Source organism: Octopus sinensis, linkage group LG4 (genome assembly GCF_006345805.1).
Source record: "Octopus sinensis linkage group LG4, ASM634580v1, whole genome shotgun sequence".
NCBI lineage: Eukaryota > Metazoa > Mollusca > Cephalopoda > Octopoda > Octopodidae > Octopus > Octopus sinensis.
The window spans coordinates 106,130,330-106,154,191 of NC_043000.1; the positions used below are offsets into that span (position 1 = coordinate 106,130,330).

General features: G+C 35.4%; 1 protein-coding gene across 1 annotated transcript in view; it reads right to left on the bottom strand.

Annotated features, from left to right (window-relative positions):
• LOC115210549 (zinc finger protein GLIS3-like) overlaps positions 1–22,130 on the bottom strand; it is a 126,352-nt gene extending 104,222 nt beyond the window's left edge. The window contains exon 1 of the mRNA XM_036502298.1: positions 21,864–22,130. The gene's annotated coding sequence lies outside the window, so the exon portion shown is untranslated. The remainder of the gene's footprint in view (positions 1–21,863) is intronic.
• Positions 22,131–23,862: the final 1,732 nt, after the last annotated feature.

Below are 23,862 nucleotides of genomic sequence, written 5' to 3' on the forward strand. Positions count from 1 at the left end.
ATATTAAGAACAAGTTACGCACTGGGGTTGATGTAATCGACTTAATCACTTTGTCTGTCCTTGTTTGCCCCCCTCTATGTTTAGCCCCTTGTGGGCAATAAAGAAATAAGAAACTCTGCAGATGTCCTTCATATCCATCTCTCTGTCTGATTCATTGATATTGTGGAAAGCTTACCAGATTAAAATAAACATGATGTGTGCTTTGGTATTGTGTTTTTAGCATAAGGTGTCCAAGGAAAGGTTTTTTCTCAGTCTTTCACTGGCGTATATACATTAGGTGTGGTACACAGATGACTATTTTGATTTAATACTATTTTAATTTCATACACCATATCATCTGCATAATATTATTGAATGTATTATTCCCTGTTACCTGAAAGGACATATTTTGTCCAGAAATATGATGTTTGGGTATACATCATTGACAAGGCCTGAAAAGGCCAAAATGTGTCCGACGTTCTTGTGAGACACTGTTGGGTCAACATTGGTGTCACTCCAATATACATTGTGTTTTTAACAAAATTTGTCTATGAAAAGATTTTCTCTCTGACAAAAACTACAGCACCATGTCTTTTAATGGTGTATCTACATTAGGTATGATACATAGATAGCTATTTTGATTTAATAGTGTTTCAATTGCCCACATCGAGTTTTACCATCATATCTTCTTCCCAGCTACTCCCCTTATATAATGCCAGGTAGCCATGTATCTCCACTGGTGGAAGACACTTACACATGTCTCTCTGTCATACTTTAATCTCCCAACATCTGGTAAAAAGCCACCTTACCCACCTCAAATATTCCTCCACCCAAACTTAGTTAAGTTTTTCTGTATTACAAGTTACTTGGTGATGTCACAAGTATTAGTGGCATGAAAAATCACTCAGTACACACTATAAAGTGATTAGCATTAGGAAGGATGTCCAGTCATAGAAGCCAAGTTGAAGCTGACACTGGTGCTTGATGCAGCCCTGTAGCTCATAGGATCCTGTCGAGGTGTCCAACCCATGGCAGCATGGTAAACAAATGTTACATAATGATGTTGATAATGATATATATATTAAGGATGTATTGTAGTCACAAGTGTGTTTTGTATTACCAGGATGTTATAGTCAAGATGTTGATAAAGTTTAGTAAAGTTGAGAAGGCTGCATGCTGGTAAATTTATAATCGATGGAAGTAGATGAAAGATGAAATATCAAACTTATCATAATTTTTATTTACAATTACTAGACAAACAGCTATTTCGGGATCTAGTTAGTTTCATTTGCAAAATGAATCCCCTTTGAAGTTTTGGAGAAAGACACCCCCTTTTCACACACACACACACACACACACACACACACACACACACACACACACATACACACATGCACTTATATATTAATGATGTACACAAATACATGACAGGTATACATAATACTGAAATACACATAAAGTAAACACATGCAGACAAATATATTAATATAACAAATGTTTAAAAATTAATAAAAACATACAGTCAGCGAAGAGACAAAAGAAACAGTAAGATGATACATGTTGATTTTATTAGGTATTTCTGTTTATTTACAAACCTACAATGAACAGGTCGTTTCACAGATGCCAAACTATAAATTTCACAGGGTACAACCTTAAAGTTGATACCGCTCCACTAAACGCAGAAAATTTGTCTTGCTATTGGCTAAAAATACTTTTTCTTCCAATTTTTTTCTCCATATCATACTTTCATAGCAATAAGACTGGAAAAGTACATTATTACAGCCGATTTTCAGATTTTCCACTTCTTTTTAAAAAATGCATATTTTGCAAATCAGGTTGCTAAGATTCTTATTTCAAGTTGTTGTCAATTCACAAAAGCTGGTAGTAGTTCTGTTGTCCTTTGATAGATATCTTTGGTCATTGTAGTTTACTACTAAGTATCTAAAGGCAAAGGAGAGAGAGAGAGAGAGAAAGTAAATAAATTTACTTCTCTGAAAGTTACCAAGAGAGTAAGAAACATATGTTACCTCTGTGATAGCCACTGAGTAAAGAAAAGACACATCTTAACTCTTTGACAGCACTGAAGAAAGAAAGTAGGTATATTATCTCTGATACAAGTGCAAAGCTAAAAAGAAAGAATTCTGTTTAGTGTTCCATTATAACAATTCCATTGCTAAACTAGGTCACAATAACAAAGGATATTCTGTGGGTTGTCTAGGTTGAATTGAACTTGACCCAAGAAGGTCAAGAAGTTGACAGCTGACACATAAATCTCTGAGTGCAAACTCTTGATAACAAAGGAAAAAAGCTTGCAGAAACATCCAGGCTAAGGTTTCAATCCCGGGTTGAGAATCCAGGAACTAATCATTTCTGATATATATATATATATATGTATATATGTATATCAGATGCTGTTATACACATCTATTCATAATGTGTGGAAGCACATTGTTGTAGCTTTTAAATAATGTCACCCTACTGGCTAGGTGGGCAGACCAACATTACACCCGAACAAGATGCCAGTTCAATGCAAGGTTACCAATTTACAGGTGAGTTGACTGAAGCATCATCAAAAGAAATATTTTGCTAAAAAAACACAATGCACTGCTGAAGCCATGATCTTGCAATTGTGTGGGCAACACCTAACCACTAGACCACAAACAAAAGTGGAAAACAATACAAATGCTCAAGTCTTTGAGTGAAAGTGAAACTCTAAACACAAAGATTGCTATTAAATTAATTCTAAATGATTTCTTTCATTGTATGGGTTCTCAAATTTGAAGGAAGGGGTACAGTCAATTAAATCAACTCCTTTACTTGATTAATAATTGTTTTGAATACTCTGGAAAGATGTAAAGCTTGTCTAGATAAAATACGTATTCAAGATACAAAGGGCCATAACTAAATACTACAGTGCATTTTTGTCCATCATCCTACTACAACTGCTAGCCCCTGCCCAGAGCATTTACAGCTAGCATTAAACAGACAAGTTTTTTATATATATATATCTGAAATAATGAGACACCTCAATCATGTCACTTGATCTATTAGAAATAGTCAAATATTCCTCATACAGAAGTACCAACTAATTTGAATGGAAATACTGGAAATTGATAGTAAATCTAGGAAATTTAGTCAAGAAATTGCTATTAGTATTTTATAGCTTTAGCTACATTTGAGTAGGTTTGTATAATACCATATTTATTTGTGTGTGAAATACAGTTCCTGCCCCACCAGATCTTTACATTTTAAAATTAGGGCTTTGCATTGTACCTGAAAACAAGTAATTGCAGATTTTGTTTTATCTAAATAAAACAAAATCTGCAGTTACTTTAGCACCAAAATACAAGGCATATTGTTGTGTGTTGCTTATGCTTTTAACGTTTCTTTGGTAAAATTTATAGAATGGCCCTCTCAATTGCAGTGTGAAATAATTATTTCACCTTGTTTTTCATCAGTTATCTACTAATCTGACCTCTGGACATGATGCAAAGGACATTTTCCCAGAAAAATGGTGAGGGATGGGGAAAGGAGGTTCTCCCCATCCCGGTAGGTTTCTTTTCCTTATTTTGTGTGTTATCAACAAATATGACCACCTAACCAGTTGGAAACTACTAGCTTTGTAGAAAAAGGTGGGGTAAAAGAGGCACAGAAAGACCATTAGAGTTTTGCAGATCTTCATCCCTCTTATGTTTGGAAGGATTAATTTTTTTCATGGGTTCTTTTTGCATGTTATTAATGAATCTGACCTCCAAACATGCCACAAACACTCTTGCGGGTAGAGGAAATTTGGATTTCTTCCATTAGAATTTTCTTGTTTTCTTTACAATATCTTTTTTCTTGTGTTATCACTTCAATAGCTGAATATTTAAATAGTCTCTCCCTCTTTGTCATATTATTATTAGGACTGCCATTCTACTGCATAAGGTAGCTTCAATTTTAAAATCACATTAGTATCATTTACGATATTCATTTTTAATTTTAAGGCAAGTTAGTTGATGTTATGTTAAAACCTTTGTAAATAAATTCCCCCACCAACACCTTCCAACATTTGTCATGAGGTGCACTTAATCAAATAAAAAATAATTTCCAGTGGTCCTAAAAGTAATATTCATTGAAACACACCAAAATACCCAAGAAAAAAAGATTTCACCTCCAACTTGAAACGGTTTTAACTGTAGAGAAAACTTCCTTCCCCAACACACACACCTTTAACTGAAACACAAATAATTACCAATTGTTTTAAAGATTAGATTTACTGATAACACATGAAAAAAAAAAAAACTGGCATAAAGAAAACTGAGGGAGAAGGAGGCGAAGGTTCTGCCCCATTCCCCTCCATTTTCTAGGAGAAATAGTCCTTTGCAACATGTCTGGAAGCCAGATTAGATGATATAACATGAAATAAAACTAGGAAAGCTAATTATTTCCCTCAAAAATCGAGAAAAGTGTTCTAACCATTTCTTTACTGAGAATTAAGGTATGCCTTAAACATGAATAAATGATAATTTATTCAGGTCCACTTACAAGTTTGATCTCATCTTGTCAAAGGACAAGATTAATTTCATTTATTACTAACATTATACCCTAAATACCATTTATCGTTTACATGTCCAATACTGCAATACAGTAGGCTAAGTATTCTACCGTTTACTTCATGGTTGTCTGCTTTGCATGCACAAGCATGTTTGTAGGTGACTAATACTCAGCTCTATGTCTTCTAGTTTTATTGTAACGAGAGAGAGAAGACAATGTGCCATCAACCAGAAATAATGGCTAACTTGGAGATTTGATAAGTTTAATTAATTTGAATGCTTTTTCTTCAGCAGTATTTTGGTGTGGAATGACAAGTAAATGAGTCTCCAATATACACAGACACAAATATTTTCCTGCCATCTTTTGGTGTCAAAGATCATAAATATCTTACTTCATAAAACATAAATTCTATGATGTTTTGCAGCGCAATAATTCTTAGTCACTGATACTTTTGCATCATCTATTTATGTAGTAACTAAAGCTTCATCCCCAAAGAGGAATAATGTTATCTAGCAGCATATGATAACCTAGGAATCCATTATGAAGCTCTACAAACTCATTTGCTGAACTAAAACAAATAAAAAAGAAAAAAAATCACTATATCTTTCAACAAAAATAAATACATTTATAGGTGCAGGCATGGGTGTCTGGTAAGAAGTTTGCTTCCCAACCATATTATTTTGGGGTTCAGGCCAAGCTGTGCAGCAGCTTGGATAAGTGTCTGTACTATAGCAGCAAGCCAACCAAAGTCTTGTGAATGGATATTGTAAATGTATGTATGTATGTATGTATGAATGTATGTATGTATGTGTCTTTCTGTTCTTCCTGCTCCCATTGTTTTACAACCATTGTTAAAGCTCTGGATAAAGATGGACCATGTTTTCATAATATCAGCAGCACATTTCCTGGTCTGAACAGATTCACTAAAAGACACCAATAGAATAAGTACCAAACTTTTAAAAAAAAATTACTGGGTGTTGATTTGTTCTACAAAATATGAGTAGCATAAAACTACCCATATTTACTCCCAACTTTTGAAAGTTTTCCAGCATATTGTCAACTATTTCAGTATAGTTATCCGCTTTCTTGCCCTGAAAGTTATTTACAACTATCATATTATAAATGAACTCCATGCTGCTACTTCAATGCAGTTCATTGAATTTATAAAGTTCCTATCTTTCATCAGTTTTTTTATTTAAGGTCCACCAACAACTCAGCTTTTATGTTTCCACTGTTCAGACAGGAAATGTGCTGCTGATATAAGGAAAACATGGTCCATCTTTATCCAGAGCTTTAACAAATTGCTCCATAATCCCAAGTTTGATATGGAGAGGAGGTAAAATGTTTTTTACTAGTTGAACCAAAAGCTCTTCAGCCATATTAAAAGATTCTGAAACTAATGTTCACTGCAGTCATTCTTTGATCCCCCAATGTTTTCCCTTGGCTCTGCTGTCCCACATACATAAAAAGCATGGGTATTTAGTGTATCTACTTTGTTGCCCAGGGAGCAAATCAACCATCTTAAAGTTCACTCATATCACCCACTGATGATAGGTGGGGGTATCTTGAAATCTAGACATGATGGTAAAAATGAATTTCATTTTTGGATTCAGCATAACAAAAAAAAACCTTCCAGGTAAAAATGTCCTGACAACAAAATACCTGTTGCGTTGTGCTATTTATCAGAATTTCAAAAAAGATAAAATATCATAAATACAGTAGAGTTTCTAAAATGTGGGTATTTTTAGTGACATGCTTGAAGAGATGATGGATACTGGAAATGCTTGCATACTGTATGAAGGCTGACTAACCAGCTCAAATCATACTCTTATTGCCTTAAAAGAGGGTGTAGATTTATATGTGATGTCTGTCAGTATGTATTTTTTTACAATGAATACTGATATAATTGTAATCTGCACCATCTGAGAGGTATCTGAGGAAAATTCCACTAAATTGAAGCAAATTATTCAAAACTCATCTTCTCCCCTTCCTGAAAAATATTTTCACAATAAATTCTAAGATAATTGCAATATACTCTAGTGGTAAAGTATTTGTAAAAATTTTCATTAAAAATTATCCATTTTTCTGAAAGTTATGAAGAAAGGAAATTGGTGGGACACACTTTTGTAATGTAAAATAGGCTGGGAAGTAACCAAGAGAGGAAGGAAGAAATGTATGATCCACTTGAGGACATTAAGTAGCAAAGATATAGCTATTGATAGGAAAGGTGTTGAAAGACGAAGCGGAAGTAAATTTAGATAAAGGTGTCACAGAAATTAAGTGTCATCCTAATCATTTGATTTATGAAGTAGAATAGATGTCATTTGTGCAAGTGGTGGAGGTAGTGGGGTAAAGAATGTTAGCATGAAAGAATAGAAGAATGAAAAGATGAATGAGTTGGAGAATGGTGTAAGGAAAGTTTGTCTGGATACCTGTTTCTTATTTAGGCATAAGCAATTTTTTAGGGAAGGGGTTAGTTGATTCCACTAGCTCCAGTGCATTATTGGTACTTTCTTTTATCACTCATGGAGGGATAAAAGGCAAAACTGGATCTGGCAAGATTTGAATTCAAAAAGTAAAGAGTTGGAACTAACATATGTTCCAATGCTTTTATGATTTTTGCCATCTTGCAGTCTTAGGGTGTCTAAATAATCAAAGAATATCTGAGTTTTAATTAAAATTCTTTTTAAATTGTAAAATGTTTCTGGGGATTAGTTTAGAATAAAAAGAGCAATTCCCATTAACTTTTTAGGACCTTCAAGATTGGTGAGAAGAGAAAATCAACCCTAGTACATTTTTTGAAGGTCTTGTACTTATTCTATCAGAATTTTCTTGCCCAAACCACTAAGTTATTGGGGATGTATACAAATGAACACCTATTGTTAAGCAGTGGTAGGGGACAAACACATGTTGGTGGCACATAAAAGTATCCATTACACTCTCGGAGTGGTTGGCATCAGGAAGGGTATCAAGCCGTAGAAACTACACCAAATCAGACTGGGTTCTGGTGCAGCCTTCTAGCTTGCTGGCCCTGGTCTAACCGTCCAACCCATGCCAGCATGGACAATGGACATTAAATGATGATGATGATGTATGTATGTATGTATATATGTATGTACATGTGTGCATGTTTGCATGTATGTGTGTGTATGTATGTGCATATGTGTGTATGTATGGGTGTTTATGCATGTGTATGTATGCATGTCTGTGTGTATGTATATGTGTTTGTGTGTGTATGTCTGCAATACATAAAAGGGTAAAAAAAAAAGGTAAAGATTCCCTTGGGTCATGCATAACCATGGGATTACACCTAGAAAGTTCTCCTCTGAGGCACAAGTCTGGGCAAAGTTGTTTATGGAAGACCAGCAGTCATCCATATTGATAAATCAAGAGTTCATGTTGGATGGTATTTGATATACCTGTATTTGTCTAGGTAGTTCAAATACATTGCATTGGCCACTCTGAGTTATTTCTCTTAGCGCAGTTTTGCTTATATATAAATAAATAAATAAATATACAGGTTGTCCCAAAAGTCATTTACAAATAAATGCATGAAATTTTGATACACATACATACACACACACACACACTCACATATGTTTTTCACTGATTTATTCAGGCGAGAAACCGAAAAAGAGGCGACACTCCCTAAGGACAACATGCAAAATGGAGCTTTGATATTTTCCCTTATACATGTTACTCAGTAAAATCTGTTTTATGGTTAGATGGTCGACTAAACTGATAATCCCTTTTCTGTTTGGCTGCCACTTTTCAATTTCTTCAATTTCTGTTCCAATTGATTTCATATTTGGTGTAATAATGTAGTTTCGTGTGCTAATCTTTGACACGAAACATTTCCACCATAAATTAATAAATAAAGAGTTAATAGCTTCTAAAGCTTGCAAATTTTGGGTAAATTTTAACCAATCGAAAACTACAGACATATAGGTGCCTGTTTCCATAGTAACAAGCCAAGCTGTTACAAGCTGCTTACTGACGTGGTCATTTTTGGCTTATTAAATGCTGGTCGTGAAATGCGCTAAAAATAATTGCTAAAAAGGCCTTAAATCATGTACCAATTTTTTTTTTGTTTTGGTGTTTGCATAACCGTATGAATTCACGTGTGTAGAATACAAATTTGCAAAGCTTTTCTGAAAATTCCCCCAAAATAAAAAAGTTATGAGGAGCTATATGGCGTGCGTAAAGCAGAATTCCACCAATATTTAATTTGTTTACAGTTGACAACACGTGCTGTCACACACAAAAATGACAGCTTCCAAATCCGGTTTTCTGACTGGGTAAAAGTTATCAAAAGTTAATCCTCTGCAACTTTAAAAAAAAAAAAAATTTCTGGAAAAAGTGAATTATCTTCTGAGATTCAGCTTGGAAAATTACATCAATACACCAAATTTTTAAATTTTCACTAAACTTTGCAATTTTCACAGGAGCAACCAAACAGAAAAAATCCCCACACCATCTTGTACAGTTAACAAGATTAAAAATTAAATTTGTCAAAGTGCGAAAAACCCTTTTATAGCGAAGTCAACGGCGAACCATACACACCACCAAATATCTGCCTATTTACAGTTATTGCTGTCCATCTAAGGCATCTTTAGGATACCGACTTGGGGTTGAAAAGGTCAGTAAAATCCTACTGCCCTCTGGTGGGATTTGAGCATGAAACTGAGAGGGCGGAAATTAAATTATGTAAATATTTTAGTCTGCTGCTGTATGGCACTTTTAGAGCTTCTGGGATAAACGATATAAATAAACAAATGAATAAATATATAAACAAACTATTTACAGCAGAAAGAATTGGCAGAAAATATGTTGTAAATCTGACGAATGAAGCTGTGTTATTTATTATTAGAGGTGGGGAGAAAGAGGTTGAGAGGACAAGGTATTACCTCCTCCTATTACTCTTATTATAAATCTCTTCCTGTAAACAATGATAGGAGAGGAAGTTGAACAATTTTTCAAAGTGAGTCTATAGAAATAAATAGCATTCTTGCAATTCAGAACGGCAGAGTGCTTCTTGTAACATGTAAGAACAAACATTTTTACTGTAGCTACTTGTTTGGGTTTCGGCACGGCGTTCTTGGGCAGGCGTATAGTCTTACCTGTTTGAATGGCAGTCAGTGAGCGTGTGTGTCAAAGAGAGAAGGTAGCATAGAGAGAGGATGAAGGTGAGAACTAGAGATGGATAAGTTAGAGGTATATAGTTAGTTAGACAGATATGTCAAGTGAGTGGGAATTAGTGTAAAAATGAGATAATGAGAGAACGAGGACGAAAAAGTAAGCGAAAGAGAGAAGGAGAGGGAAGAAAGAAAGAAAGCAAGAGAGAGAGAGAGAGAGAGAGAGAGATGGAAGGGTAGGTATAGAGGTAAAAACTGATGTAGAGAATTATATATATATATATATATATATATATATATATATATATATATAAGAGAGAGAGAGAAAAGATATATATATATATATATATGAGAAAGAGAGAGAGAAAAAGAAAGAGAGAGAAAGAAAGAAAGAAAGAAAGAGAGAAAAGAAAGAGAGAGAAAGAGAAAGAAAGTGAGAGAGGTAGATACAGACAGACAGACTGAGTGTATTCATCAAATTCTTATCCAATCAGTGACATTATATCAAAGTGTCATATACCGTTTCCTATACAACACCTACAAAGTGTTATATACCGTTTCCTTTACAACACATACAACACCTACGCACACACTCTAAGTATGCCCACCTCCACCTGACTTTCGTTAGTTTCTCAAAATATAATGCTCTTTATTTAACTCAGCAGACACACCCTGTTGGTGTCATTCTTTTTCATCATTCTCATGAATCTAATTGCTGCTTTCGTATCTTATTTTGTGTAATAGTGGTGGTGATGATGATGATGACAACGACGATGATGATGGTGGTGTGGTGATGGTAGTGGTGGTGGTGGTGATGGCGGTGGTACTAGTAATGCCTATGGTGATGGTAGCGATAGTAATGATGATTGCTGATGGCTGTGATGATGGTGTCGGTGATGACGACAATGATGACGATGGTTAGTGGTGGTGGTGGTGGTGGTGGTGGTGGTGGTGGTGGTAGTGGTGGTGATGATGATGATGATGACGATGGTGATGGTGGTGGTAGTACTGGTGATGATAGAGGTGGTAATGACGGTGGTGGTGATGATTGTGGTGGGGTCCGAGGTGGAACTGTCAATATTACGAAACTTTGAACAAAGCCGAAAGAAATTTTCGTATTCAGTAAATAGGCTTACTTTATGTTTAATTCTCAACTTCAGGTTTCTTTAGACATTATAATTGAATACATATATATATATATATATATATATATGTATGTATGTATATGTAAACGACCTCCTACATATATGTGTGTATGTGTGGATCAAAACAGTTTGATTCAAATTCGCTGGTACTCCAAGTTTCAAGCGTGATGCTAATCTTCAGCCATTTTGAATTTGACCTCGTCGGGTTATACATCTTGGATACCCTCAAGAGACGTACCTACCAACATAGGTCGGCTCTCTATAGGGACGACGGTTTGGCTATCTCAAGCCATATGAACGGCCACGCCATGGACAGGTTCAGGAAGGACTTGATAAAAATATTTAAGGAGTTCGGCCAGTCCATAACGGTTACCACTAGCCTGACTACGGTCGATTTCTTACCAATCCCCAGCGCTTGTTATGCGCGTGTATACTCATCATACACACGCGCGCGATTATGCATGTGCATACGCATGCGTGTGTGAACGCACACTAATAGACATGCGTACATGCATGCATGCATGCATATATACATAAGTAGAGTCAACAAATACACATATATGTGTATGCATGCATGTGTGTATGTGCATACAGGTGTGTGCGTGCGCGCGTGCGTGTTCGTTCATGCGTGTGCGTGCGCGCTCATGTACAGATGCGCACGTTTGCATCAATACAGACACGTACGCAAAACCAAATGAGCGCGTCTACACACTCACATATATGACTATGTACTTACACATACCGCTCCTTCCTACTTCCCCTCCAGCAACGCAACCGATTTCCTGTCCACCACACGGTCGATTTCCAGTTCACCATGCGGTACTTTCCTAGTAACTGTTGTCGCTGATATACCAGCATCAAACCACGACACTGCGTGACCTTCTTCGATCAATCGGTAATAACAATCAACTTCTAAATAGCTGAAGATTAGCATCATGCTTGAAACTTGGAGCACCAACGAATTTGAATCATATTGTTTTGATCCATACACGTATCTCCCAATAAAATTGTTGACTGTCTTTCTTTCGTTTGTCCACTCGTGTATATATATATATATATATTATATATATATATATATATATATATATATATATATGAATTAGAGAAGAACCACCATATAGCAATTCAACAATGAACTAACAATGATATAATTTAAAAAAATAAATATACGATAAAACATATACCAATAATTAAGTAAAGTACAAAATAATAAATAAATAATATATAATTGGTAAAAAGATTACACGTGTTTCGTGGCTATATTTTCAAACTGATAACAGTAAAATCAATTCAATTTAAATATAGTTACTCTTCAGGTCCAAGATAAAAACAATAAAACAATTAAATAAATAAATATACGTATATTATCTTGTAAGAAAATATAAATACATATAAGAATAAATAAAACTAGAATAAATAGATATAAATATTTATTTTATCAATGAAAATAAATTTTAACTTATATAAAATTTTAACAAAAAAATATCAAAGGTGATTTATTAATGCAAAACTCAATATCCACTAAATAATCATACTTTTTCACATTTTTTCGCTAAAAACATTCCTAATTACCTCCTTCGTAATCCCGAAAAACATTGTGACCATTGGTCCAGCCGTTTCACCGTGAAGAGGGAACAGATAGACAGACAGACGGACATAACTCCCATTATAATGAGATTATTATGTGAATCCTGGTTCGAGTCTGCAGTGGAGCATATGTTTGGTATTAATAAACTTCAATAAGGGCACTTCACATATGATGTGTACTGAGATGATAAGAGAGATCAACTTCGAAGTGTTCGAGATTTGCGCTTCTATTTTCCTAAGCATGTGTGTGTGTGTGTATGTGTGTGTGTGTGTGTGTGTGTGTGTGTGTGTGTGTGTGGCGAGGAATACACTGAGCATCAGTTCAGGTTACATAGGTTCCGTACATACCATTGAGCACAAATTATTTGTTCAGTAACAACCCTTCATTTTTATTTTATTACTATAATTTTGAATGAGCACTCATACAACTTTTTAAAGGCAGAGTTCATCATTATCAGAACCAGAGAAATTGAATATCAACCCTCCTCTTCCCTGTCCATTATCGTATTTACAAATTTTCTGGTAAAGTAGCCATTGATAAACTATTGGTGAATGGTTTAAAAGTCCTAGTTATGCTATATTTCTAGTAGATCAGAGCCAGGTTGCATCGTTAGTGAAGGAATGCCCCAACCTGCAGTGGGAAATGCTATGATTCTATACTCTCCACTGCCAAGGTGGTACAGTTAACTCTCAGTCCTTCAAAGCAAGTAATAGAGGTTGCTATTTAACGCTAGTTCAGCAGAAATATAATGAAAAAACTAATCCAGCCTTTATTTGGCAAAACCGCTAAAGAGTGGGAAAAAATGCCTTGCGGCGTTTGTTCCGTCACTTTACATTCTGAGTTCAAATCCCGCCGAGGTCAAGTTTATCTTTCATTCTTTTGGGGACGATAATAGAAAGTACCAGTCAAGTACTGGGGTCGATGGCATCAACTAACCACACTCTACCCAAAATTTCTAGTCTTGTGCCTAAATCAGAAATCATATTTTCGTATATGGCAACATTACCCAACGTTTTCTGGGGGTTTTTTTTGTTGTTGTTACACTGAAGGATGCGGTTCGAAAGGACATTGATCGCTGTTAGCTCGTGGAGGTGAACGTAAGATTCACACACACACACACACACACACACACACACACACACGATAGATACAAAGGTGTGTGTCTGCATGAAAGAGCTTCTCATTAGCTAAAGTATTTTTCTCATGGTGTACTTTGAAGTATATTACCTTAAATCTTAGTATCTTCAAATTATTATTGGTTCTCCTTCATAACACCCCTCACACACATTTAGTTGTATTAAATAGCATTAGTAGCAATCTCTGACTATCATATGAAAGCTAAGCTCAAATGTTTCCGGTTCAAACTTCCGTCTAGTAGTAATCATATGGTCATTTATACTGTATAAGATGTATCATTATTCCCCATATAAAAGCAGTGAGATTGATAAATTGTTATAGCGTTGGACAAATTGCTGAGCGGTATTTCTTCCGGTTTTATGTTCTAAGCTCAAATTCCGCCGAGGTTGACTTAGCCTTTCATCCTATATAGCATTTCTTATGTCATATCACAAATAAATTTTGGAATAACTGTGGAGGTACTCCTTCTCAAGACTTGATTGTCCGGTATACTCCTTAAACTTATATCCAATACTTGTGGAGGTATGTAGCCAACGCGATCGTAAGGTCGAGAGTTCGATTCCTGCCAGCACGTTGTGTCCTTGAGCAAGACACTTTATTTCACGTTGCTCCAGTCCACTCAGCTCACAAAAATGAGTTACAAAAGGCCAGCCTTGTCATATTCTATATCACACTGAATCTCCCGGAGATTCAGCCACTTGCACGTTAATTTCACGAGCAGGCTGTTCTGTTGATCGGATCGAGTGGAACACTCTTCGTCGTAACCGACGGAGTACTACAATATTCGATACTCACGATTTTGTTGCACTCTAACCCATAACACTTGCCTCATATCAATCACTCCTTTCCTTCATTTCTGTCATTCAAGTAATATTATTAACTCTCTTCCTTCTGATACAGGAACTTTAATTAACTACCTTACTAATTAACTAATGAATAAGCTGTTTATTCAAGTAATACTTAATCATGCTAAAATTTAATTTCTTTTTATTTATAAGTTCCCTGGTTCTAACGAACTTTGTGTATTTTTTCTCTTTTCATTTCATTTTTTAAAGCTTTTTACTTTATTTTTTCACATATTCTCATATATTCCCTCTTCACTGCTCAACGTATAGACTAGAGAGTCACTGGTACATGTTTTTGATGTATGTGTATATTCCTCTGTCACTCCACTTTAAAAGAATCCAGTGAAATGAATATTGAAAACAATCGTTCACATCAATGTTTTATCGTTTAGAATTTTAATGTCAGTAACTTCTTCTTTAACCTATCGCGCCCCTTTCGCCCTAGCGTTTATTTATTATTTTCTCATCACCATTATTATCACTGCTATCATCATCATCTTTGTCGCCATCGTCGTCGTCCTTGTCATCATCATCATCGTTTTTTAAAAATTTTTATTATTACTAGTGTGTGTTTCATCATGGTCTTTCTCGTGTTAGTACTATGTGAAATATTAAGGCGGTGAGCTGGCAGAAAAGGCGGCAAGATGGCAGAAACATTAGCACGCCGGGCGAAATGCTTAGTGGTATTTCGTCTGCCTTTACGTTCTGAGTTCAAATTCCGCCGAGGTCGACTTTGCCTTTCATCCTTTCGGGGTCGATAAATTAAGTACCAGTTGCGTATTGGAGTCGATCTAATCGACTGACCTCCCCCCCCCCAAAAAAAATTTCTGGCCTTTTGCCTAGAGTAGAAAAGAGTACTATGTTAAATATTGTTGTTATTATCATCATTACACCTGCTGAATGGATGACTGGGCATGCTATGGCTATGCGCTGAGGCTATTACATCTCCAACGTTCACTTGACGGTGAGCAAGTGAGGTCACCGTTCGTCAGACTCGCTTTTTCTCATCTTGTCTCTGACTAAATTGTAGTCCTCGATCAAGTGTAGTTCGCGGAAGGGCACCTGACACCTTGAGTGGTCGGTGAAAGTGCCACTCTGGTGTTCTATAGAAGTGTCAGAATTTGAACCTTTAAACGCAAAATTACCAGTTCGCTGTCATGGTTGAACCACATCATTTTCCCGCGAATAACTTAAAAATTGACCAATCAGCTTGAAGCCATGTTGTGAACGTCATCTCGAATATTCTTGAGATTTGCGTCCTTTTTTACGAGTTAAGCAGTGTGTCGCCTACATTATTCCTAGGGCGCAGTTGGCATTTCAAGCAGGAGAGATCTCGGCTTTCTCCTAGCAAAGCAGCGAGTCCATTTTGAAGATCACCTCGCCACACTAGCGTAGCTAGAGTGTGCACCGCCCGGGGCGGCCCTTCCGTTTGCCGCCCCCGGACCCCACAAAAAACACATATTGCTTACAGCAGACCCAAAAGTGCTGCCCTTTAAAAGTGTCGCCCGGGGCGGACCGCCCCTACCGCCCCCTACCGCGAGCGGTTTGTGATAATGGCTACATCTTGTTTGTATGTGTCTGTAAACGTATTATTTGTTTCAATGACTTCCTTGAAGCAGTATATCCTATTCAGTCGTAGATACACACACATACACATACCCATATACATGTGTGTATATATGTATGTATGTATGTATATATGTATGTATGTATTATCTTCAACCTCATTCCACCCCACACATCACCAAACAATTGAGATACAGAACATTTAAAAGCAAAAAGTTTTTTGATGATGACCATTGCTTCAATCTGATTAACAGAACCTACGAATAATCGTTGTTTTAGAAACATGCTTTGTAGAAGAATTCCAGAAAGCATTTCTGTCGAGATGGCTGTATAATCATTTAGGAACATGCTCTATTGCATCAATGATGTATAGGTATATAAGTAACGACATATAAGCAGTGAGCAACAGCTGTACGTTCCACATCAGTTGACAGTAAATGTTTTTCAGCTTCATCTTAGGTGTGTATATTAATAAAGACATCTAACCCCTCTTTCTCTCTCTCTCTCCCTTTCTTTCTTTCTTTCTTTCTTTCTTTCTTTCTTTCTTTCTTTCTTTCTTTCTTCACTTCACTCTCGTGTGTGAGTGCGTGCAACCAACACATACAACATTTAAAACATGTTTACATTAACACTAGTAAGTAAATTGGATCACTGTCGGCTTCGACGTCGAGAATGCCAGTTGTTCGCTCGACAGAGCTACCGGCTCTTCGTATTTGCATGTAAATGTGCCGAGAATTCTATTGACATACGTACTCTTAAATGTAATCCTCAGTTGGAATCAAAGAAACACTGTAAGATAGGGCTATATATTTGACTTAAGGGTGCAATCCATTCGATAGGTTCTCGTACAGTTTTCATCTTTTCACTATCATTCATAAAACTTGGGTGCACCTGAGACTATGGTAAGGAACATAGTGATATCGAACGCAGGATCTGGTGATAGCGAACTGAACGTTTTAACAACTAGGTATTTTCTTTTCTTTTCTGGTCTATATATAATATAACACAGTATGTATGTATGTATGTATGTATGTATGTATGTATGTATGTATGTATGTATGTATGTATGAATGTATGTATGTATGAATGTATGTATGTATGTATGCATGTATGTCTATGTGCGCGGCATATATATAAATAAATAAATGAATGAATATATATATATATATATATATATATATATATATTATATATACATACGGCAAATGAAAGACGGAAGATGGAATATACAAGAATTTATTATTATTAATCACGACACATCTAGGCGTGGCACCTTAGGCAAATGTCTTCTATTATAGCCTTGTGAGTGGATTTGGTAAACGGAAACTGAAAGAAGCTCGTCGTATATATATATATATATTATATATATATATATATATAATATATATATATATATATATAATATATAATGTATATGTTTGTGTGTCTGTATTTGTCTCCCCCATCATCGCTTTGACAACCGGTTTGCTGTGTTTACGTTCCCGTAACTTAGCGGTTGGCAAAAAAGAGCCCGATAGAATAAGTACTAGGTTTACAAAGAATAAGTCCTGGGGTCGATTCTTTCGACTAAAGGCGGTGCCCCAGTATGGCCACAGTCAAATGACTGAAACCAGTAAAATAATAAAAGAATATATTTATACTTAGAAAACACACTTTATCGCTCTCTATCTCTGCTTCTGTCTGTCTGTCTCGATCTCCCTCCCTCCGCCCTCTCGCTCTCTCTCTCTCTCTCACTCACGCACACACACACACAAATGCCAAACACAACAAAGACAAACTGAACTCACAAATGTAATGTTTACTGTTCCACTTAGTTAATTAAAATACCTAGTGTTATTTGAAAACATGTATGTATGTATGTATGTATATATGTATGTATGTATGTATGTATGTATGTATGTATGTATGTATGTATGTATGTATGTATGCATGTATCTGTGTACATGTATGTATGCATGTACGGACGCCTGTCGTCAGACTTTGGTGCCCGAGGGTGCTTCAGAGCATTCTGGATGGGCACTAATTTGTATTGTAGGGAGATTTTTGTAAATTCTATTTTCTAAATCTGAGGTGCACCATTGAACAGTGAGGGAGCAGTGCCGTCCAGTGCACCCCCTTAGCAACAGGTATGTACGTATGTATGTATGTATGTATGTATGTATGTATGTATGTATGTATGTATGTATGTATGTATGTATGTATGTATGTATGTATGTATGTATGTATGTCATTATTCAGTTATTTCAAGATTTCTTGCCATTAGAGAAATAGCCAGTTTCTAACCTAGATCCAAGGCTCCTTCATTGGAATTTCAACATCAATAACAAGGTATTTTTGTATGTATGTATGTATGTATGGTATGTATGTATGTATGTATGTATGTATGTATGTATGTATGTATGTATGTATATGTGCAGATTTGTATATTTTGCTTTATCTATGTGTTCTCATGCATATAGTTGCATATCTCGACATGCTCAAATATATTTAAATGATAAACTTCTGGAAAGTTTTACAGATTTTTACAGTTCCAATGATGGATTGGATCTGAAGTCTTTCGAATTAGCTTTCTCCTTTCTGGTTTTGAGAAGACTAATTTCTCAAGATTGGTATTTAGGCAGTGTTACATATCCCAGTGCCTCAGTAGTTTACAGGTGCAAACCTGAACTTTTAATCTGGATAGAATAACTGCAGAATTCTCAATAGTTCGGCGTATGTATGTATGTATGTATGTATGTATGTATGTATGTATGTATGTATGTATGTATGTATGTATGTATGTATGTATGTATGTGTGTGTATGTATGTATGTATGTATGTGTGTGTGTATGTATGTATGTATGTGTTTGTGTGTGAATGTATGTATGTATATATGTATGTATGTATGTATGTATGTATGTATGTATGTATGTAGTATGTATGTATGTATATGTATGTATGTATGTATGTATGTATGTATGTATGTATGTATGTATGTATGTATGTATGTATGTATGTATGTATGTATGTATGTATGTATGTATGTATGTATGTATGTATGCAGAACGAGAAGAGTGAGTACAACCGCTGGATTTGATTTTAGTATAAATTTAGTGTTTATTTCGTTGGAGCCTAAACCGAAAAAACAAAAAGGTCAAATAGTTCAAGACAACGATTTGCCTGAAACCTGTAAGGGAGGTAACTCTAAGGGGCAGAAGCAGACTACCGTTTGTATCACAACGTTGCATTTAGGACAACGTATTTGGTAAACAACAGTCAAAAGTAGAAACAACACCACCGAGAAATTTCTTGGGTAGTAACAGTTTGTTACGTGGTGTAATTATATTCAGGGTAACGATAAGAGTAGAAGTAATATGGTATACTTCCACTACTGCATCCCGTCTGTTAATTCTCCTCTTACCTTTCCCTTCCTCCCCCTTTTTCCCTCCCTCTTTCTGTCTGTAAGTGCATGTTTGTTTATTTATATACATACAAATTACGCGAATCATGTGTATACACGTGCGCCAACACATACATGCAAATGCACACACACACACACACACACATACACACATGAAGAATGCTTAGTCATCTATCTATTTGTTTTTTCTTGTTTTCTGTGTCTACATATATAACCTCCCACTCCATATATAGCATAAGCATCTAACTGTCTATCTGTCTTTCTCTATTTGTTTGTATACATCATAAAAAACACTTCAAAATATGTATGTATGTATGTATGTATGTATGTATGTATGTATGTATGTATGTATGTATGTAGTATGTATGTATGTATGTATGTATGTATGTATGTATGTATGTATCTTTTTGCGTGCGCGTGGGTGTTGTGATTGTGTGCTTGTTTTATAGTTTGCGTACTCATTGAACATGCCCTCAGTACTGTCAAAATTAATATTTGGTATTTTTTTATAACTTTGTAAGTTTGTGTGTGGTAGAACTGTCAGAGTGCCGGGTAGAAATGATTTGCAGTATTCGTTTGGGCTCTTGGCGTTCGGAGTTCAAATCTCGTCGAGGTCAATTTTTGCCTTTCTTCCTTTCGGGGTCGATAAAATAAAGTACCAGTCAAATTTAGAATCTTGTGTCAATGTTAGAAACAATTATATCTCCCCCAAAAGAAAAGCTCTACTTTGTAATTTGTCCCGTCTGTGTTGTAATTTGTCCCGCTCTGTGTGGCTAATAAAGAAACATCTATCTATATGAATGTATATACATACATATACGAATGTATTTATATATATATTCATACATACACATATATATGAATGTAAGTATATATGTACACATACATATATGTGTACACACATACATATATGTGTACATACATGCATACATACATACATACATACACATACACACGCACACACACACACTCATTCAAATTTAGTTTGAGACACAGTAGCCAACACTTGGCTGAAGTTGTTATTGACTGACAATATGCAGGTGACTGTGCTTTGTCAGGTATTTCTTGGGAGAATTTGTCCAGGAAACGATTTAAATGTAATGGGATCATTTGTCCCTTTATCGATTTGTTTCGAAAAGGGTTTAATAAAGCTGGATCAGCGAATGTAAAATAGTTGCGTCGCAATGTGGTTGTGTTTTTAGTTCAAAGGGAGTATGGTACGGGGATCGTAGGACCGGGTGATTTTTATATTTGATGTTAACATTATCGGGGCAATGCTTACAGTATATTTTCCACATATTGTACAACTGATGTGTTTTCAGACAATTTCATTAATGTATTATATATACATATATACACATGTGTGTCGTCTGTTGAGTTCTTGTTCCATTTTTTTTACTTATATATATATACACACACACACATATATATATATATGTATATATATATGTATAATATATATACATATATATATGTATATATATATGTATATATATATATGTATGAATGTATGTATATATATATATATATATATATATATATATATATATATATATATATACATACATACATTCATACATACATACATACATAATATATATATAGAGATAGATAGATAGATAGATAGATGAGATAGATAGATATTTTAGGTATATGGCTAAGATCAAGGTCTAACATCAGTTTAATAAATATATATTATATATATCATATGTTGTGTGTGTGTGGTATATATGATATATATATATACACATATATATGTATGTATAAATATATGTATGTGTATAATATTATATATATATATATATATACACACACACACTCATATATATATATATATTATATATATATATATATATATATATAAATATTTGCATTACTGGTTTCATTCATTCAACAGCTGTTTTCCTGGGGTACCAATTCCGACTAATCAGTTGTTTATACTGATTCCAGTACTTAACAAGTACTCTCCTTGGTCGACCCCCCTACTGGATGAAACGGAATACAACGCAATCGACACTGGTTTGGTGTTCGGTGTAAACATAAACTTGTACATGTTTGTATTTATGGATGAATGTGTGTGTGTGTGTGTGTGTGTTGTGTGTGTGTGTGTGTGTGTGTGTGCGCGTGTGTGTGTGTGTGTGTGGTGTGTGTGTGTAAACACATCTGTTTGTGCGTATGTGTTAAAGGCATGAAACTAAATGAATATATCGAAGGAAAGAAAGAAAGAAAGAAAGAAAGAAAGAGAGAAAGAAAGAAAGAAAGACAGAGAGACAGAAAGAAAGAAAGAAAGAAAGACAGAGAGAAAGTAAGAAAGAAAGACAGAGAGAAAGAAAGAAGGAAAGAAAGAAAGGAAGAAAGAAAGAAAGGTAAAAACGTGAGCTTTCCAACTACCTTAATGTCAAACATTCATCTAGTTAATACAGTTTGGTTAGACAATTAAATAACTAGTAGTAAATAGTTAATTAATAAACAAAATGAAACAAAAGATAATAAATTAATTAGACATTACATATAAAAGGAACGGTTCCCTACCTGAGCAGAAATCCCTCAAATTGGTAAACCAAAGCAGAATGAGGACTGAATGAAAAGAGCAGCTAGTCACATCGATATCAGCTGTATTCCACGGTAGATAGTGTTGTGTTTATAGACCGATATAGGATATTAAAAGTATTATTGATATTAATACATTATATCTCAATGTATGTGTGTGTGTGTGCGTGTGTGTGCGCGCGTGCGCGCGTATATGTGTGTGTGTGCCTATGTGTGTGTCTGTGTTTGTGTTTTGATATATTTATGTAAACATTTGAATCCGTTCGCAATATTAGATGTGTGTGTGTGCATGTGTGATTGGATTGTTGTTGCTACTTATTATCATTATCATTATCATTATTATTATTATTATTATTATTAATACTATTACTACAACTACGACTTCTACAGGGGTTGGGGAAATGTCCGAGAGAGTAAGAGCTCCAACTTAATAACTCTGTATTTAGTGTTTTCCTTTCTCGTGTTTCTGAGTTCGGATCTTCCTGTGGACTCCTCTGCTTTACATTTCATGACTACGAGGAGAAGAACGAAAGGAAGGTGTAGAAAAGTAAGTACCAGTAATATGCTGAACACTCGAGTCAACAGAAATTTAATTTCTACTTCGAGTTTTCTTTCTCTGCCTTGTCAAAAAGAAATTGTGGGTCACTCACTGTCGGATTCCGTTAACCTTTTCTTCTTTAACATACCACACCGGATCGTCACAGATATTCTCGTGTAATTATCATTATCACTAAGTTTTCGTTCTTTATTTCCATTTGTTGTTTTGCTCTTATTAATGTCCTTCATCCATCGCTCTTGCAGCAAAGAGAAAATCATTATTATTATGACATGTAAGCCTGAGAAAACTATTGGGAGAGCGAGAGAGAGAGAGAGAGAGAGAGAGAGAACACTTGCTCTTCGGCAGTCACGGTAATCCTGGGTATATGGGGTTTCCTCGACTGGAACTAGGTAGCTGTCTCCCTATTGAGACCTACAAAAATACCATTGTTTTTTTGGCGATTTGTCCATGTAATGTCTCCTCCATTCCACGCCCTTGTGGCAAATAAAAGAAATAATAATAATAATAACTATTAATTATTATTATTATTATTATTATTATTATTATTATTTCAGTTGCTAGTAAGAGCGTTTTCTCCTGTACGCTCTTTTCTTTCGTTTGAAAGTGCCTGAGGCAATTAAAGAAATCACCACGATTAAAAACATTATGACAGTAATAATATATATTTCTTCGAGTGTAAAAAGAAGGTAAAAAAGAGGACTACTTTGTTATTTACTGTTTGTTTTTGTTTGTTTTTAAAGAACCGGCGGGTGCTGCATGTTCACCAGTTGATCCGACTACGCTAAATGTCTGTTGTGCAATAAGTTCCTGTAAACATGTTTCTATGTTTATCTGCCAAGAACACCAGATGCTTTACTACTGCTCTACTACTGTTTCCCTACTGCTACTCTACTGCTGCTCTATTATTGCCCAACTGCTGCCCTACTGCTGCTTGCACACGCACACACACATAGCCGTACATGCACAAATGGGCCACCCACGCGCACTTGCAAAGTTAATTAGAAACACACACAAAAAAACTCATAAATATAAACAACAGATAACACGTGACTAGTAAAGGAGTGAGTTGATATGATACCTGAAGTTGTATCTGTGTGGGTGAATGTTTGTTTACATTCACACTCACATGGATAAACACACGCACCCCCTTTACACACACAACATATACACATGCACGTACACATCTCTCTCTCTCTCTCTCTCTCTCTCTCACACACACACACAAACTAACACAGATGCACACAGGCCCTTGCGAAGTTAGTAATGTGAAATGTAAACTCTTTTAAAAACTGCTCATTAAGTATTTTAATAATCAGCCCGTATGTGTGTGTATTTGATATATGCGCGGGCACGGGCACGGACGCGGGCGTGTTATGAGTAGATTTAGGCTATATATCATGCATATGTGGAGCCCATAAGGCA